The sequence below is a fragment of the Delphinapterus leucas genome, chromosome 12 (genome assembly GCF_059928025.1).
Source record: "Delphinapterus leucas isolate spDelLeu-1000000601 "Yukka" chromosome 12, BTC_Dleu_Yukka2, whole genome shotgun sequence".
Classification (NCBI taxonomy): Eukaryota; Metazoa; Chordata; class Mammalia; order Artiodactyla; family Monodontidae; genus Delphinapterus; species Delphinapterus leucas.
Window position 1 is genome coordinate 32,753,444 of NC_143140.1, and position 17,624 is coordinate 32,771,067.

Here is a 17,624-nt window from a genome sequence, read left to right on the forward strand (position 1 = left end):
AAATATCTTTCTGTAGAAATTTCAAGAAAAAATGTTTTGCCCTTAGTCTGATAACTAGATCTCCCTTCCCGCTTAAGACTATTAGGAAGGTAGAGCCTCTATATCAAACACAGAAGAAAGCAAAACAAATTTAAAATCTGCATCCCTGATTCAAAGCTCCATCCCTACCAGTGGATTCACTGCTGCTCAGGTATAGGAACCTTACCCCAATGGTAAGACCGCGTCCCTTATGTCATCTGACACCTAGAGGCGCTCAGTGTTGAATAATACTTGGCCAGTTACGGACAGGGCACATTTGCTAGAAGTCCCACATTTTTTTGGGGGGGTGGTGGGAACATCTGTGTTTATTTGAGGCAGCAAAGCAGCAGGAGGGCTCCAGTGTGGCGGTGGAGGGAGGGGGCCCGAGAGCAGCTGGATTTCGGGCTGGGAGCAGATTCCTGGGTCAGCAGCCTAGACCTGGGGACAGTGGAAGGCATGTCTTCCTAAAGGCTGCCCTCGAAGTGAGTGAAATGAGGTGTGCAGAGATGCCAGGGGAAAGGGGTTCTGTGCTGGCGCTTGGGGCTCTAGGGGCTGCGGATGCCGGGATCCTGACGCTTACTTCCATCCCCGCCCCCCGACACAGGCCGAGACCTGGCCACACACTCACCCGTGCCTAGCAGGACACACGGACCAGCGCCTCTCCACACAGCACATCTTCCGCACCTGCGGGCGGACAGGGCCTGGACAGGGGCAGGCCTGGGATCAGGTGCCCCTCCCAGCATGTCCCTGGGACGTGGTTCTGACTCTGGGGCCCTCAGGCTCCATTCCCAGGTTCCCCCTGGAAGGCTGACTGGGAAGTAAGAGTAGCCGGCAGGTGTGTGGGTGCAGAGGGCAGGCCTGCCTGTGGGGACCCAGGGCCTAGACAGTGGGCTCTGCAGGGGGAGGAATCTAGGGGAGGAGGCTTCGAGATCCTCTTGGGTCTGGGAGGAGCTGGGCTTTCCTTCTTTCCTGAGCTTTGGGAGTCTGGGCCGGGCACAGGGTCCCGGGGGTCAGGGGCCAAATCATAGCAGAGCCGACAGCAGGCTGAGCAGGAGCCCGAGGCCCAGCACAGCGGCGCTGGCCCGCATCCCGCGGTCGGCCGCACTGATGTTGCACAGGAAGCTCTGGCAGCAGCGGGTGTCCACGGACGCCACACGGAGATTGACGCTCGGGATGGGGCAGAATGGGGAGTAGCCCTTGTTCAGGGTGTAGGCAAAGTCCACCACGTTCCCGATAACAGCGGAGGCAGAGATGCTCACCCAGTAGTTGTCTGTATCGGAGCAGACGGTGGGCTTCAGGCAGTACCAGTTGCTGTTCTTATTCACGCAAGAGAAGCACACCAGGGAGTGGGCTCGCTCCACACCCAGGAGGGCAGCCAGCAGCACCGGCAGGAAGACCTTCATTCTGGAGGGGACTAGCGTCCCCGCTGGGGTCTCACGAAGCCAAAGAAGTCAGCCCGCCGGCGGACGCAGGTCCCCGGCCGTGCAGTCAAGCCTGCCCCTGAGCCCGAGCCCGCGGCGGCCCGCTCCAGAAGTCCCACATTGTATTCCATATGTATGGAAGTGGAAATTACACTACATAAAGAGTTTGATTTTCACTCTCCCAAAGATGTTCAATGTATTCCTAATGGCCTTGATTTTATGTTTGGTTTAGAGAGTTTCAAGGACAAATATGGGCATGTTGCACATAACCAGCTTATTATAATTCATTATATGGGTGTTAACATTGCACTTCTTGGCAGGCCAAGGAGTTCTTGATGCATGCCAAGGGTCATTTTCCAGCCCAAACTCTTAAGGTAGTATCATCAACTCCTCCACATTAAGGTTAATAATTAAGTAGAGCTGCCAAACTCATGTTAAACTATTTAATATGAGTAATCAGAGCAATTGACAACTACAATTGTTGTAGCAATTGAACTACAACTTAGTACCTACTGCCCTTACAGAGTTAATATCTACCTTAATAATATTTCTACCCTTCCTCTAGCTGTGAAATAATCTAGTGTTAGTCTAGTTTCTAAGAAACCTAGTCTAGTTTCTAAGAAAGTCCAAGAGATATTCTTCAGTTTCTCAGGCAAGTATATCTTCACCTAGGAGGGCTGGCAACAGGTGATTATTTGTTCTAGAATAATCAGGAAGGACCTGACAATTATATTTACTTTGGTTACATGAGAAGAGTGTAAATATACAACATAATCCTGTCAAACACACATTTTACATTTACACTTAAATAAAATATATGCTTTATAACTTCATTTTATATTTAATAAACAATATTTTCAGAATTAACTTTACCAGGTAGAAAGAGTCAGTCTGACTATGGAAGAGGACACAGTCTGTTGCTCCAGATCATAGACAGGAAATGAAGGCAGCTCTGTGACCTTAAGCAAATTATTTTAACTGTATGTTCCTCACCTATAGAACAGAGAAGTTACAGCCATTTCATAATATTATTGTGGAAATCAAATATTGCTTATAAGTACTTAGCATATTGTAGTCAATTAATATGAGCAAGTATGTAAAAAACAGAGGCAAAAGCCTATGAATAATTATTTTCCAGTTCATTAATTACCTCTCATTTCTCTTTTTAGTAATTATTTACTTTATTTTTCCTATCTAAAGATTTTTTCAGGTACAATCTTGAAATATGGCCCTGTCATTTCCAGTGTGTGTTGCTGTTATTGTCACAAGCATTATCTACTTACTGCTAAATGCCAAAAAGCAGCTGCAACATTCCTTCCCCCACATTGACATTTCTCCCCCACCCGCTCTCTCTCTTTGGATTCTTATGATCTGATACATCTATTTTTCTAAGATTAAATATGAATTTCCTTTTAAAGTAGACTTGTATTCTTATATTTAAATAGTATCTTTATAGGAGGGTACAACACAGCATCTCCTAATTTTCCATGAAAAAAAAAAAAACCCTGAGAACTCAGAAAGAAAGCTAAAATCCATACCTTTTATACTATGTTAACATTTATGTTCTGAAGAGATGGATGAAAAATCTAATGCTGGAATCTGGAGCAAGTGTAGAACTTTATCTAAACCCACCTTTATTCATCATCTCAGAGTCTCTGGAAGTATGAGGCAGCCAAGGGTTAGATGGAGGGAATACTGACTGGGAGTCCCACACCATATCCTCTGAGGATGCACCTCATGGAGACCAACAGTAAAGGAAGCAGAGCAGGCTTATAGTAGGATGGAGCTGCCTTGAATGCAGTGCACTCTGGGAGTAGACCAAGAGCTGTGCACATCACACTCTATTCCAGCTCTTAATCCAAAAATATTTTATAACCACCCAAGTCAACAAACCAGACAAGTATACATAGTATACCATACCTGATTCATGTATCAAGCCTACACAGAAATTATTCACCTAAGAATTTATAAACAGAAAAAATAAAGTGAAGCAAATATTAACAAACATAAAAGGAAAAATAACATATAACTAAGGCCACAGAAAATAGATTATTCATATACATTTCTTTAAAACAATTTCTTGAAAATAGAAGCTAAGCTAACAAGACATAAAGTAAAATTAATAGTTCAAGAATGAGGAACATATGTTCACTGATGGTGAGCACTGAAACCAAGTTTTACATTTTAATACTGAATAGGAATCAGATTAGAAGAGCATGTAAAAAAAAGAGAAGAAAAAGGATGGAAAAGATACCACTTCAAAATGTATTCCAAAAATTAAAAAATGAAAATTACGGAATGTATTTGAAAAATATAAAAGTAACCACTTATAGAATTTAAAATAGGACCCAGAATTTCCAAAACAGTAGAAAGTATAAAAGTGAAAAAGAGAAGGAGTAATTAAGGAAAAAAAGATAAAACTAAATAATAGAAATCAAAAATACAAAGCTAAAATTAAAAAACTACACTAAAGGGCTTCCCTGGTGGCGCAGTGGTTGAGAGTCTGCCTGCTGATGCAGGGGACACGGGTTTGTGCCCCAGTCCGGGAAGATCCCACATGCCGTGGAGCGGCTGGGCCCGTGAGCCATGGCCGCTGAGCCTGCGCGTCCGGAGCCTGTGCTCCGCAATGGGAGAGGCCACAACAGTGAGAGGCCCACATACCACAAAAAAAAAAAAAAAAAGAAATACACTAGGAAAATGCAAACTAAAAGAAATCAGGACTTACTATTGAACAAAATACTATTAAGCAGGCAAGAAAAAAAGGCTAATGTGTACCCAAACTGGAAAAATCATAAACAACTTGAATGTATCAAATAACAACACTGCACTGGAAGACATAAAGGAAAAGCTCTCAGGAGGGAGAAAACATGGAATAAAGATTAGAAGTAGAATAAGTGTAGAGGGTTTTAATAAACTCAGTCTTAAGCAGGTGAAGGTGGTAAAAGTAATCAAAGATGTGCAGGATTTGGAAAATAACATTATTAGACATTTTTAATAGTTACAAAATAAAATCTTTGCTCCTAAATTTAAAAAGTACTTATTTAAAATATGCACAGCATTTTTAAATTGAAGTATAAACTCATAAATTCACAAAAAGAATGTAAAACTCAGTGACTTATCCCACAGTGGACATCCATGGCACCAGTGCCAGGCTGAAAAGTAGAAGCTTCTCAGTACCCCTGAAGCACATTTCATGATGCCCTGTCGTCATTACTTCCTCTTTCCTCCCCAAGGAGAACTATTATGATGACTTCTAATACTATAGATTTATTTTACTTGTTTTTCAACTTTAAGTTAATGGAATTATATATTAGCTATTCTTTATTTGTCTAGCTTCTTTAGGGACACATTATATAATGAGAAGTATACATGTTGCATAAAACAGTTATTCATTCACATTCATAGCTGTTGTTTATTCCTTGTATTTCTATATAGGTTAAACCATATGAATAAATAAAAATTTATATTTTTATTTTACTGTTTATGGACTATTTCATTATTTTTGGCCTTATTATTAATGTTGCTAGGATATTATTTTACTTGCTTCTGAGTACATACATCCACCCATTTCTGTAGGATATATACCCTTAGATGAAACTGCTGGGTTATACCACATGTATACATACAACTCTAGTAAATACTGTCAAACTTTTTTATAAGTGGATGTACCGATTGAAATGTTCATAAATTTTAAAGTATAATCTCTCCATTGCTTGCATCCTTGTCAGCACTTAATATTGTCAGTCTTTTTATTTGAGACTGATAGGAACAAAATACCATCTCATTTATTTTTAACTTTGTAGGTGCATAATACATCTCATTTAATTTTTCACATTTGTAGCTCTTTCACAACTAATGAGACTGAATACCTTTCATATATCAAGTGCTTGTTTCTACCTTGTATCCATTTTTCTGTGACATGTCCATCTTTTTCTTACTGATTTTTGGAATTCTTTATATAATTTGTACACAAGCCCTCACTTGTACACATTACAAACATCTTCTCTTGTTCCACAGGTTGCCTTTTTACTCTCTTAACTTTTCATGAAGAGATGTTCTTAATTTTAATGTAGTACAACTCAACAATCATTTCCTTTAAGAATAGTCTTTCTGTATTCTATGTTACAATTTATATCTATCCCAAGGTCATAAAAATATTGTCCTGTATATTCTTCTAGGAATTTTATTGTTTTGTTTTTAGATTTAGACTGATAATACACCAGAAATTGATTTTTGTATATAATATAAGGTAGAGGACAAGTTTCATTTTTTCTCATTATGGATATTCAAGAGATCTACTACCATTTATTGGAAAGACTGCTCTTCCCTCATTGATGTACAATACAACCATTGTCGTAAATCAAGTGTCCACATTAGTGGAATCTATTTCTAAGCTGTCTTCTGTTCCACTGAAAACTGTCTCTCTTCTTGTACCAATACCATTTCTAGTTATTATAACTTTATAAATGTCTTGATATTTGGTTGTGCAAATCCTCCCCCTCTCCTGTCCTTCTTTTACAAAGGTCTTTCTTCTTAATTCATTTATATTTTTATATAAATTTTACATTCAGAATGTCAAGTTATACACACACACAACTGCTGGCATTTCTACTAGAATTTCATTGAATCTATAGATCTAATATGAGAGAATTGAAATATTGAGTCTTCCATTCCAGGAACGTGATATATCTTCCCACTTATCTGGGTCTTTGAACAGTACTCTTAATAGTTCATCATTCTCCTCAGAGGATGAGCATGCCATTTTTTTGATTTATTCCTAAATTTAAATCTTTTGATATTATTAAAAATGGCAACATTTAAAATTTTACTTTCTTTCTTATAGTGGAGTACAATAAATTTTTGTATATTGATATATTGACCACATATCTAGCTACCTTCTTAGACTCACTTATTAATTCCTATAATTTATCTATAGATTCTTTTGGATTTGCTACATACACACACACATACCATCAACAGATAATGGATATTTTATTATTTCTTTTTAAATTCATACATCTTTTTCTTATTTAACTGCATGAATAGAGCAGTGTTTCTCAACTGGGAGTGATTTTCCCCTAGCCCCAGCAATGCCTAGGAACCTTTTTCGGTTGTAAAAATTGGGCAAGGGCAGGATGATATTGGCATCCATTGAGTAGAGGCAAGGGGTGCTGCTAAACATCCTACAATGTATGGGACACCCCCCCTACAACAAAGAATTATCTGCCCCAGAATAGTGCTAAAGTTGCAAAACTCTGGGTGTGAATCTCTATGAAATGTTGAAATGAAGTTGGAAAGAGCAGAAGTCCCTGTTTTATTCCCAATCTCAGAAAAAAAAGATTTCAATTTTCATCATTAAATAAGACATTTGCATGAAGTTTATGTAGATAATATTTATAAGACTGAAGGAAAATCCCTTCTATTTCTAGTTTGCAAAGAGTTTTTATCCTTAATGGATTTTAGATTTATCAAATGTTTTTAATGCATCTATGCTGATGATCATATGATTTCTCTCCTTTATTCTATTAATGTACAAAATTAGACTGATTTTTTAAATGTTAAACTAATCTTGAATAATAATGCATCTCTGAGCCATCTGGGTCTATTTTTTCCACTTTTGGGAAGATTTTAATACAAGGTGCAATTGATACAATCTGTATATTATATAAATATATATATATATATATATATATATATGTATATAAAACACCAGTCATACTTTCTATTTTCCTTATGTCAGTTTTGGTAAGTTGTACTATTGTAGCTACTTAACCATATAATCTATATTTTCAATTCATCAGCATTGAGTTCTTTATAATAACTTTTTATGATCTCTTTAATGTATGTAAGATTTATTGTCATAATTCTTTTTCCACTGCTTATAAGGGTTATCTGTACTCTTGTTTTAATCACAAAGTAAAATGAAGTAGTAAAGAAATGGTAAAACAGAAAACTTAACAAATTATTAAAGATAAATAGGGAAATCTAGAAAAATGATCCACTGTGTTAGTAGAAAGAAGTTAGATCATTGAATCCCTAATACATATAAAATCATTTTAACTTAAGTGGTAAAAACTCACCACAATAGCAAAAAAAAAACAAAAACAAAGAAAAAGGATACAACTGTATGCCAAATTCAAAACGTGAAAACACAAGTAAGAAAACAAAATCCTTGTAGTCAAGTTTTGGTGGAGAGGAGCAGGCCTTGGTGTGAGATGCACAAATGATGGGGTGAAGGAAAATCCCAGCAAACTTTCATTGTCCCTTCCCCTCTTCACCTTGCCCTACAAGGCAACAGAATGTGAATTTATACTTATACCTTTGTTCTTTCCCAAACAATACTTTAATACTGCTCTTAGGTGATGTAGATCAAAGAAAATCCACAAATATTTCTGTGAAAAATTAAGCTATTAGCATATCTGCTTATTAAGCAAAATAAGGGTTTGGAAAAACATAATATTGCAGTTTTATAAACATATCATATGGTATATAAAAAGAAAAAATCTTTAAAAATATAATACAAATAACAGAAAAGTAAGCCTATATAAACTTCATGCTAAGAAGAGTCTAATAAAAATATAAATTCAATATAACAGGGAGATTACAAAGCAACTAATTTACATGAAAAATTAGAATACAACACTGTGACTACAAAACTAATGAATAATTGGAGACAGCAAGGACTAGAATAGATACAGTTAAAAATCAAATTATATTGGTAGACAAAAGGCTTGAGATAATCACAATGATCATACAAAAATATTAATATTTAAATATTTACAGAGGATTGTTGACACCTATTCATATATATATTGTTCATGTGCATATGTAAGAACATTTGCATATATATAAACATGTGAATGTGGAGAGAAAGAGACAGAGATATAATGATAAAATCAACAGGAAACAGCATTTTGAACAGAAAATATATTTAGAGGCATAATAGGGTGACACTTCTCTTAAACAGAGAAAGAAGGAAATGTGCCAAATTTGAATGTATAATGAATAACTTGCATTCAAACAGAAAAGAAAAAAATACAAAACAATTAATAAGGAGACATAACCTGTATCTTTTTCAGATTCAAGAATAAAGAAAATTACCTAGAGGTCTAAGCAGAAAGAAAAAAGATCAGCTACAAGAAGGGAAAAATAAAGAAAGCTTTATTCTTTGGCGCAGCAACACTCTATGCCAAAAAAATCAAACAATGTCTCCCAGTTTTGAGAGGAAGACAATTTGATCCATGAGTATTACACTTAGTCAAATAGTCACTCAGGTTATAAACCAACAGACAGACATTCTAAGATGAAATAACTCAGGGAAATACCACCCAGGTGTCCCTACTGAAAAACCACTTGGCAAGAATAAGTCAGTTAATTACATGAATCAAAGTGTATGACTCAGGAAAGATGAAACCATGGTATAAAAGCTGAGTGTGAAACCAAGATCCATTTTAAAATAGAACTTAAATAAAACAACAGATGTTGTGTTTGCAAAACAAAATCTAGATGTGATACATTTTGAAAAATCATGTATACCTGGAATGAGGAAGGAGAGAGGGAAAACGTATCTGAGAACTAGAGATCAGTGTTTGTGAACAGGTCAATGAAAGCTAAAAAGAGTACATGCAGTGAAAAGAAAACCAGAAAGATCTCAAACTGTTTATGTTCTTAATATTTTTTTTCACTTACCCTAAGATAAATATTTTAGACAGCAATAGATTTTCTTGGTAAAACACCATCTAAGTTCTTTCAGTTTCACATCTGTGTATTTTTCTTTTAAATGCAAATTAAATTAAGTGTAGTATTTTCATTAAAATCCATTAGAACATACTCCCATTTTTATGCTATTAATTTGGTTTTCATTTCTGCCTGTCTATACTTCAGTGTGTAAGTTGTGGAGGAAAGTGGCTGAAATGTTGCTTTACTAAATATTAGGAGTGGTTATTATTTGTGGTAAGGTAGTAGTGTCTGTCTTTACTTTTTTAACACTTTCCTGCACTGCTTAATTTTTAATACTAAACATTGGCCACTTCATAAAAACAATGCCTTAAGGATAATATAACCAAAAATATTTGGTCACAAAGAAAGAATGATATAAAATTGCTAGTGTTATGAAAAAAAATTTTTTTTTAAAAATCAGAATTTTACTGTAGGACAAAACAGAAAGAAGTATATCATTTTATCAGTTGGGAAAGTTTAATGGTAAAAAGAAAGTTAACTTTTCAAAATTTAACTCATGTAATCAATTAAATGTAATTTCAATCTAACGTGTTTGGAATTTGGAAGTTATTCTTCCTCTTTCTTAGAAGGACAGGTGAGAGAAGCCAATAAATATCTGAAAAAAAGACTGTGATGGGCTTCCCTGGTGGCGCAGTGGTTGAGAGTCCGCCTGCCGATGCAGGGGACACGGGTTCGTGCCCCGGTCTGGGAAGATCCCACATGCCGTGGAGCGGCTGGGCCTGTGAGCCATGGCCGCTGAGCCTGCGCGTCCGGAGCCTGTGCTCCACAACGGGAAAAGCCACAACAGTGAGAGGCCCGCGTACCGCAAAAAAAAAAAAAAAAAAAAAATATCTGAAAAAAAGACTGTGAAGGAGAAAAAACTGGGAATTATTTTTACCAACACACAAACAAACAAGCAAAAAATTATAAAGAAACACTATTTAACAGTGTGGTACTGATGTACTAATAATTAGGAAGATCAGTGGAATAGTACTTATATTTACTTAGAATTTTTAATGCAATTTTTCTAATTAATGAGATACACATTGACTTAAGTGTTCAGATATATGAGGCTTTGGAAAAATATAACCAAATTTTTAACAACATACAGTCAAAAAGATATAGTCAACACAGATTAAAGAATTAAAATTTCATTGTATGAAAGGTCATTCCCAAATAATAGTAACAATCATAAAAGAAATGTAAATATTCTGCTTTTCAAGAAGTACCAGGGCTTCCCTGGTGGCGCAGTGGTTGGGAGTCCGCCTGCTGATGCAGGGGACATGGGTTCGTGCCCCGGTCCAGGAGGATCCTGCATGCCGCGGAGCGGCTGGGCCTGTGAGCCGTGGCTGCTGAGCCTGCGCGTCCGGAGCCTGTGCTGTGCAACGGGAGAGGCCACAACAGTGAGAGGCCCGCATACTGCAAAAAAAAAAAAAAAAAAAGAAATACCAAAGGACTTTATGTCAGGATGGCTTTGAATTTCTCCCTCACCTTTAAACATACCAATAATGGATAACATTGTTAGAACATTAATAATATATAACCTTATTCAAAGAGGGAGGCTAACATTTCTAGAATAGAATAAAAACACACACTGTATTATATGGAGGCCCAAACCAAGAACACGAAGGACTCTGGAATCATTATTGAAGTAACTGGAAGTTTGACTTTATGTGTGTAGGGAAAGAAGAGACAGGTTTACTGCATGAACCTGGGACTGAGATGGACCTGCTGAGCCTGTAAAACAAAGCCAAAGGGCTTCCCTGGTGGCGCAGTGGTTGAGAGTCCGCCTGCCGATGCAGGGGACGCGGGTTCGTGCCCCCTGGTCCAGGAAGATCCCACATGCCGCGGAGTGACTGGGCTCGTGAGCCACGGCCGCTGGGCCTGCGCGTCCGGAGCCTGTGCTGTGCAATGGGAGAGGCCACAACAGTGAGAGGCCCATGTACCGCAAAAAAAAAAAAAAAAGAAAGAAAGAAAACAAAGCCAAAAATCTCCCTGAATGCTACTGTAGGGAAGGAAGTAAAGAAACCATCTTGGACAGGACCTAGGAAAAACCATCCTCTAAGTCTGCCCTCAGGATTCCTGGGGCCAGGTGCAGATAAGCAAAACTATTACCAAAGAAGAAGAAATTGATGGAGAAAGAAATAGTCACCACAAATGATCTCACAAACAACTATGTCAAAGCACTAGAGTGAATACTTTATTAGGAAGCACATCACTCAAATTTAACAATCAAAACATAAATTCAATTATGATAAAATGTAAACAATAAAATAATCTCAAAATAAGTTTGAAAATATATGAGATCATTATTCATTAGAAAATTAAGAAGAAAAAAGTAAAGTAGTTAAAGACAGATAGATATGTATTAGGAGGATGGACCTAAAAAAGAACCAGTTAGAATTACTGTACCTGAAAAAAGCAACAGAAATTTAATCATTAGAATTATCAGAATATCAAAGATATAGAATAAATTCTAAACTCAACAAAGCTGCAGAGAGAATCAGTGAATTGGAAAAATGTGACTAAAGACTTTATGGTTAAAGGGAGCACAAAAAGTTAATGAGCTTATGAGCTCATTGAGCTTTTAAGCTTTTTAACTTAAAAAGTTAAAGTTATGAAAGAGAAAGTAGTATGCAAAATAGAGACATAAAAATCCAACACACATCAAATTGCAGGTAGTAATATTTGAAGATATAATTGCTAAGGATTTTCCATTACAGATGAGAGATATATTATCAGATGAGCTCTCTCATGTAGCCTAGCATGTGCCAGTGATGTATTTCTATTCCAAAGGCAAAAGTCATCTTTAGGATATTCTTTTTGTTGGTCTAATGAAATAAAAATTACAAAGGACACAATAATTCATTCATAGAAGACAGAGTAGCCAGTGAACCTATAAAAATTATGTACAACATCATGAGGAAATGAAAATTAACATATAAAAGAGCCACTGTTTTACTCCCACTGATTGCACTGACACTTCAAAAAAGAAACTATACATCTGGTAGAGATGTAAGATCAAAAAAGAGTAAGAAGATTTACCATTGATAGGCATTTGTGCTTTCCCCTACCTCCCCACTATCATAACTAAAACTGTAAAAATCGGTGTGTTCCCTGAGAAAGAGTATTTATTGAGACATCAGCAAAGGATCAAGGAGTAAATGTGGTGGAACACCTGTGGTAAGGGGAAGGATGGAGGCTAGGAAGAAACAAACAAGTTATTGACAGAAACAGAAGAGGACAAGAATGAAAATGTAATAGCTTAGAGAGCTTTTCTAGGAATATGTAGTGATCAGTATTATATTCCCAGATGATAATGAAGATGAACATTGAGGAAATCTCACTGAGCATGATAACTAGAAGGTCTTTGGAAACCAGAAAAGAGTTTTACCGATTTGTTGAAAGTTGAAGTCAGATTCTAGAAATCTGAGAGTTAATTAACGAAGAAGTGAATGTAGTAGTAAGTTTCATTCACTTATGACATCTGACCAGGTTATAAGTTGCTTGGGAACAGATACTGTCTTATTCACTATGAATTCTTAGTTCCTAGCCATTTCCTGGCATATAGCAAATTCTCAGTAATATTTTATGAATTAATCAATTTAGAAAAATAAAAAAGAAGATTTTCTATACTTACTCTCCTTTTCCCTGCATCTCATTCTTGATCCTTCAATAAGGTCTTTTGCACAACCAACCCTCTGTACCAAGCTTTTGCTATAGCATCCAATGACTTCCACATCACTAATCCAATGTATTTGTCCATGTTTATCTCAACCTTTCAGCGTCTTACCAACTTTTGAACCCTGACTCCTTGACACAACCTCTTTTCTTGGTTTTCAAGGTAAACAGTCTTAGTTTTCTTCCTTTGATCATTTTTCTGTTTCTTTCACATGTCCAACCTACTCTTCTAATCTGTTAAATTTAACTTCCTAAAGTCTATGGTGCAAAACTTTACACTAAGCTCCAGATATATCAACTCTTTATTTGATATCTCTTTTGGAATTATATAAAGGAACTTCAAAAACATAATTAAAATTTGAGCTTTACTTCAACACAAAGTGTTTTTCTTCCAGAGGTTCTTATCCCAACAAATAGTATAGTCATCATCATGCAATTAAGACAAAAACTTGAATGCATCCCTGTCAACTCTCTCTCTATAACCACCCATGTAAATCCATTCTCAAGCCCTTTGGGTTTTGCCTCCTAAATATCTCTCTATTACTTCCACTTCACTCCAACTTTATCAAATCCATAGGTTCAAGCTAATATCCTCTCTCAACCTAGACTGTTGCATAGAATCTCCCAATTGTTCTGCCTTATCTATCTGCCACACACTCCAATCTATTCTTCCCATTGTAATCACAGTGAATTTTTTGTCAAAGTACAAATCTACTCACTTATCTACATATAATATTTCAATGGCTTCCTTCAACCTGTTGTTAAAATTTTAACCAAAAAAAAAAAAATGTAAAATGTTTTAACTGAACTGATCCCTTCTTGCCTTTGTGATCTCTCTCTGTTTCAGCCTTATCTGCTTTCTATCCGTTCTTTACATTCTCCACACTTGCCCACATTTGTCCATATGTTGAAGAGTTCTTTCTGATAGATCTCTTTTATCTTTTCTTCAGTCATTGAGGTCATGTCTTCCATCAGTTCTCATCTCAACTTTTATTTCCCATTTTATAGGTGCTCACAATATACAAATCCTTGATTGAAATGAGCACCATTATAGTATTGCATTGATTTATGTAACTATTTAATTAATCTGGTTGTCCAATTACACTGTAAACTCCATGAGGGCAGAAACAGCATTTATTTGCTCACCACCGTATCCCCAGTACCTGGAACAAAGTGTCAATATATACTGAGTAAGTATTCATTAAATGAACATGATATTTGCTAAACGAAATAAAAGTTGCTTAAAAAATCAGTAGGACACCTGAAGGATCACACAGTATGTGAAAAATATACACAAGTTAGAAGAAAGACAAAAAGATTACATGAGAAGGAGATGATAAAGAAGGCTGAGACAGCTAGAGAACACAGGAGGAAGGAATGGATGAACCACAGAAGGGAAGCACAATGCCTGGCATACTGTATTAACTCAATACCTCTTCGAAGATTGAATGAATGTTATCTTTGAAGACTAGAAATAATACATTTTTCTTTGGAGATAAGATGAAAGAATAATTATAAGGACAATTTCTATTTTGAAGTTTAACAAATTTCCTTAGTATGATTTTTGTCCTTAGAAGTAAAAAGTCCTTTGCTGTCTGGATTGCAGGGCTATCCTCTGCAAGTCACAACTTCTGTCCTTGTAGCTACTTGCATTGTAAATTACTAGCATCTTATCAAATGTTCCAAAAGGAACTCTGTAAACTAACTTTCTTGTTTTGGGCTCTTAGCAACATGCTCCACTTTCCTGAACTAAGCGTTTCATCTTATTTAGCTTATTCCAGCTTCTCTCCATTCTTATTCTCTTAACTTCTATTACATCAAACCAGTTGACGGTTCTGACTTCCATACTTGATTATCAGGGACTCCTATTCCCCCATTTGTAGATCATCACTATCCCACTATGTCTTCCCATCACATTTCCATGTTCTTCTTCCTCTTAAGCATTAGCAAACCCAATAGCTGCTCTGTACCTTGATTATAGTACAATTTCTTTAGTATCATCCAAACTGGACATTATCTTAATCTAAAATGACTCTGGGGAAGGAAAGTTTTATATCCATCAAGTGCACACTCTCTTGGTTGGCCTTAAGGCAAATTAATAGAGCTAGGTCAGGATATACATACTGCCCTTCTTGATACTAAAGGACTTGTAATAATAGCGCACACCCTCTGGCTATTTCCCAGGCAGCGTTTCTTAGGGTTAAGTCACATTAAAAATTCAAAATCTCCCATATTAACATAAATTGAAAAAAGAAACATATAATGAAAGAAGTAGTTGGAAATCATCTTTTCCTTCATGTCAAAACTAGTTCCTGAGATTCTTTTCTTGGAATAATCTAGCATACGGGTCTCTGGAAATAAAATGCCTTGAGACAGAATTTTCTCACAAATTTTCGTACTGATAGCCAGTCACCAAGGACGGTGAGGACAGCAGAAAGGTGTCACCCTATCAGTGATCCTTAACATATAAACTTCAGTCTGAAATATCAATGAAATTCTTTAGTGCACACAGAGGCAGATACTTACATTATAAAGATTCCTGTCCTAATGGGATTTCCATAACTGCAGAATTGAGATTTTACCTCTGTTTATCAGATCACGATGAATTTTTGGCTTTCTGGTAATATGTGATTTTTTAATTTCCTCCCTAAATAATTAGTTTAAAATGTTAACAATTTTAAAACTTCATTACGTGTTGACTGAGTGTATCTCCTGGTTTGCCCAGAACAGTATCAGTTTGAGATTCTTATTTTTGTATAATTATTAATGGTGCCTTCTACTCTCAGAAGGTTGCATGATAAATTGTGTGGTCACCTAATTATAAGGCTTTGATGACTAGCAGTAAATGTTCTAAAGCAACTTGCAGGAATAGTGCTCTACAAACCATATGTTTAAAAGTATAATATTTACCTATCTAAAGGCATGCAATGTGTTTGTCTACTCAAAGAACACTTTTAAAAGGAAAAAAAATCTCTCAGCAGAGGCCCTGGGTATGAATATTTAGAATCCATGATTAGATTCCTTTGAAAATGTCACATTAGTTATTACCACTGCACTGTGCAAATTGCATTCATCTCCCTAGTGGTCATGAAATGAGAGGAACAATAGTTTATCACCCACTTCACAAATAGATGTAGTACCCAGCTAACAATTTCCTAGGGAATCTTCTCACATACTTGGTGTGGAAAGGACTGACACATGTCAAACCTTGTCCCCTCTCTTGTGTTTGAGAAAAAAGTGTAGCAAACTAAATCTTTGGTTTTTCTGGGGACAAATAAATATTACATTGGTAGATTAATGAAAAGACATTTAACTTCCAGTTTGCAAGACAAAAAAATATCTGTAGCAAATCCTACCACAATGGTATTTAAACAATATGTTAATGGCTTGAAACATCTGTAATACTGTAACTAGTTCTAACAACCTGCTGGTTTTAAGCACTGATGGGAAACAGCATGTAAGCTCTAGGGAAAACTGCTCTTTGACAAATTATCACCTCCCCCTCATACCAGTTCACTCTCTCCCCACTTCAGGATACCCATATTGTTCAGAAAGTATTGTTAAAAAGGAAATTCTAACTGTTCTCAGAGTTTGCCAACCCATCAAGGATCTAATTTGTACAAGCTAGCCTCTAAAAATAAGAAAAAATTCTAACACAAGGAAGAAGAGTAAAGTCTAGGATAATCCCAAGAATAAAAAAATACCTAATCATCTTTTTGTAATTGAGTCATTACTGCACAGTGTGTTACGACTTCAAAGCAAGTTCTTCTCTGATAGGAAATGAATTATACCTAAACGGATTGGCATAGGCAGAGAAATCGTATTTAGAAGACCATAGAGAATTGTGAAAAGTATTAATAGTATATACTATATTTATTTATTTTATATAAAAGAAAAGAATGCTTTATTTAGAAAACTGAACATGATTTCTTAACTGAATGGTCAATGTAGAAACTACAAGATGACATGAGTTTATACAGGTATAATCTAGACATTAGAGCAACATAAAAGAAAAAATATAAAGACAAAATAGGTAATGAGACCATAAAGGAGTGATTTGAACACTTTAAATATTTTCTTGGTGCCAGTTGTACCCAAATTATTTTCCAGGGACTTTAAAGAATCTGTGAATAAACTGCTTATGGAATGGAGACACTCTAGAGGACTGGAAACATTCATATGAGCTCTGGTTTTTCAATGGCAGCAAAGGATCAGCTCTGGAAATTGCCAAAAAATGCTTGATTAAAGCTCCTGGCAAAATTCTATATTGAGCCATTTCACATGTACAAAATTAGGAAAACAAAAATATCAATGTCAAGGATGGCCTAGGATCCTTTCTTTTATGAGTTCAAAACAAACTTGAAGCTCCACAAAATAAAATTAGGCTGCTGAGCAACTTTATGCTTTTATTTACAAGGTCCCTCATCAGTCCACATAGGGTTCAAGTTGTATTTTGCTTCCCCTATTTGCCTTACCTTCCTGTGATATAGAGTTACTCTAGGGAATATGGTGGGAAAGAGGAGAAGAGATGCTGTAATATGCCAAGCCTGGAACCATTCCATCTTGTATGTGATGTGTGGTTTCCAACTTGTCTATCCCACTGGGTACATCTCTCACAAAAGAAGTGGAAGGCATTTTTACATCACTACATACAAAAAGTCTCCCTGAGTGTCAGTTTTCTCAGTGACAACTCACAGCCTGGCTGTTACCCAACCTATAAATCCCTGATTTGCTTTCTCCTCATTACCAAAGACCAGCTGTATGCTTACCAGGAATCCCTTTGGG

The 17,624-nt window shown here is 36.3% G+C and overlaps 1 pseudogene; it reads right to left on the minus strand.

Annotated features, from left to right (window-relative positions):
- Positions 1–326: 326 nt before the first annotated feature.
- LOC149747858 (lymphocyte antigen 6E pseudogene) lies at positions 327–1,848 on the minus strand (annotated as a pseudogene).
- Between the last annotated feature and the right edge of the window lie 15,776 nt (positions 1,849–17,624).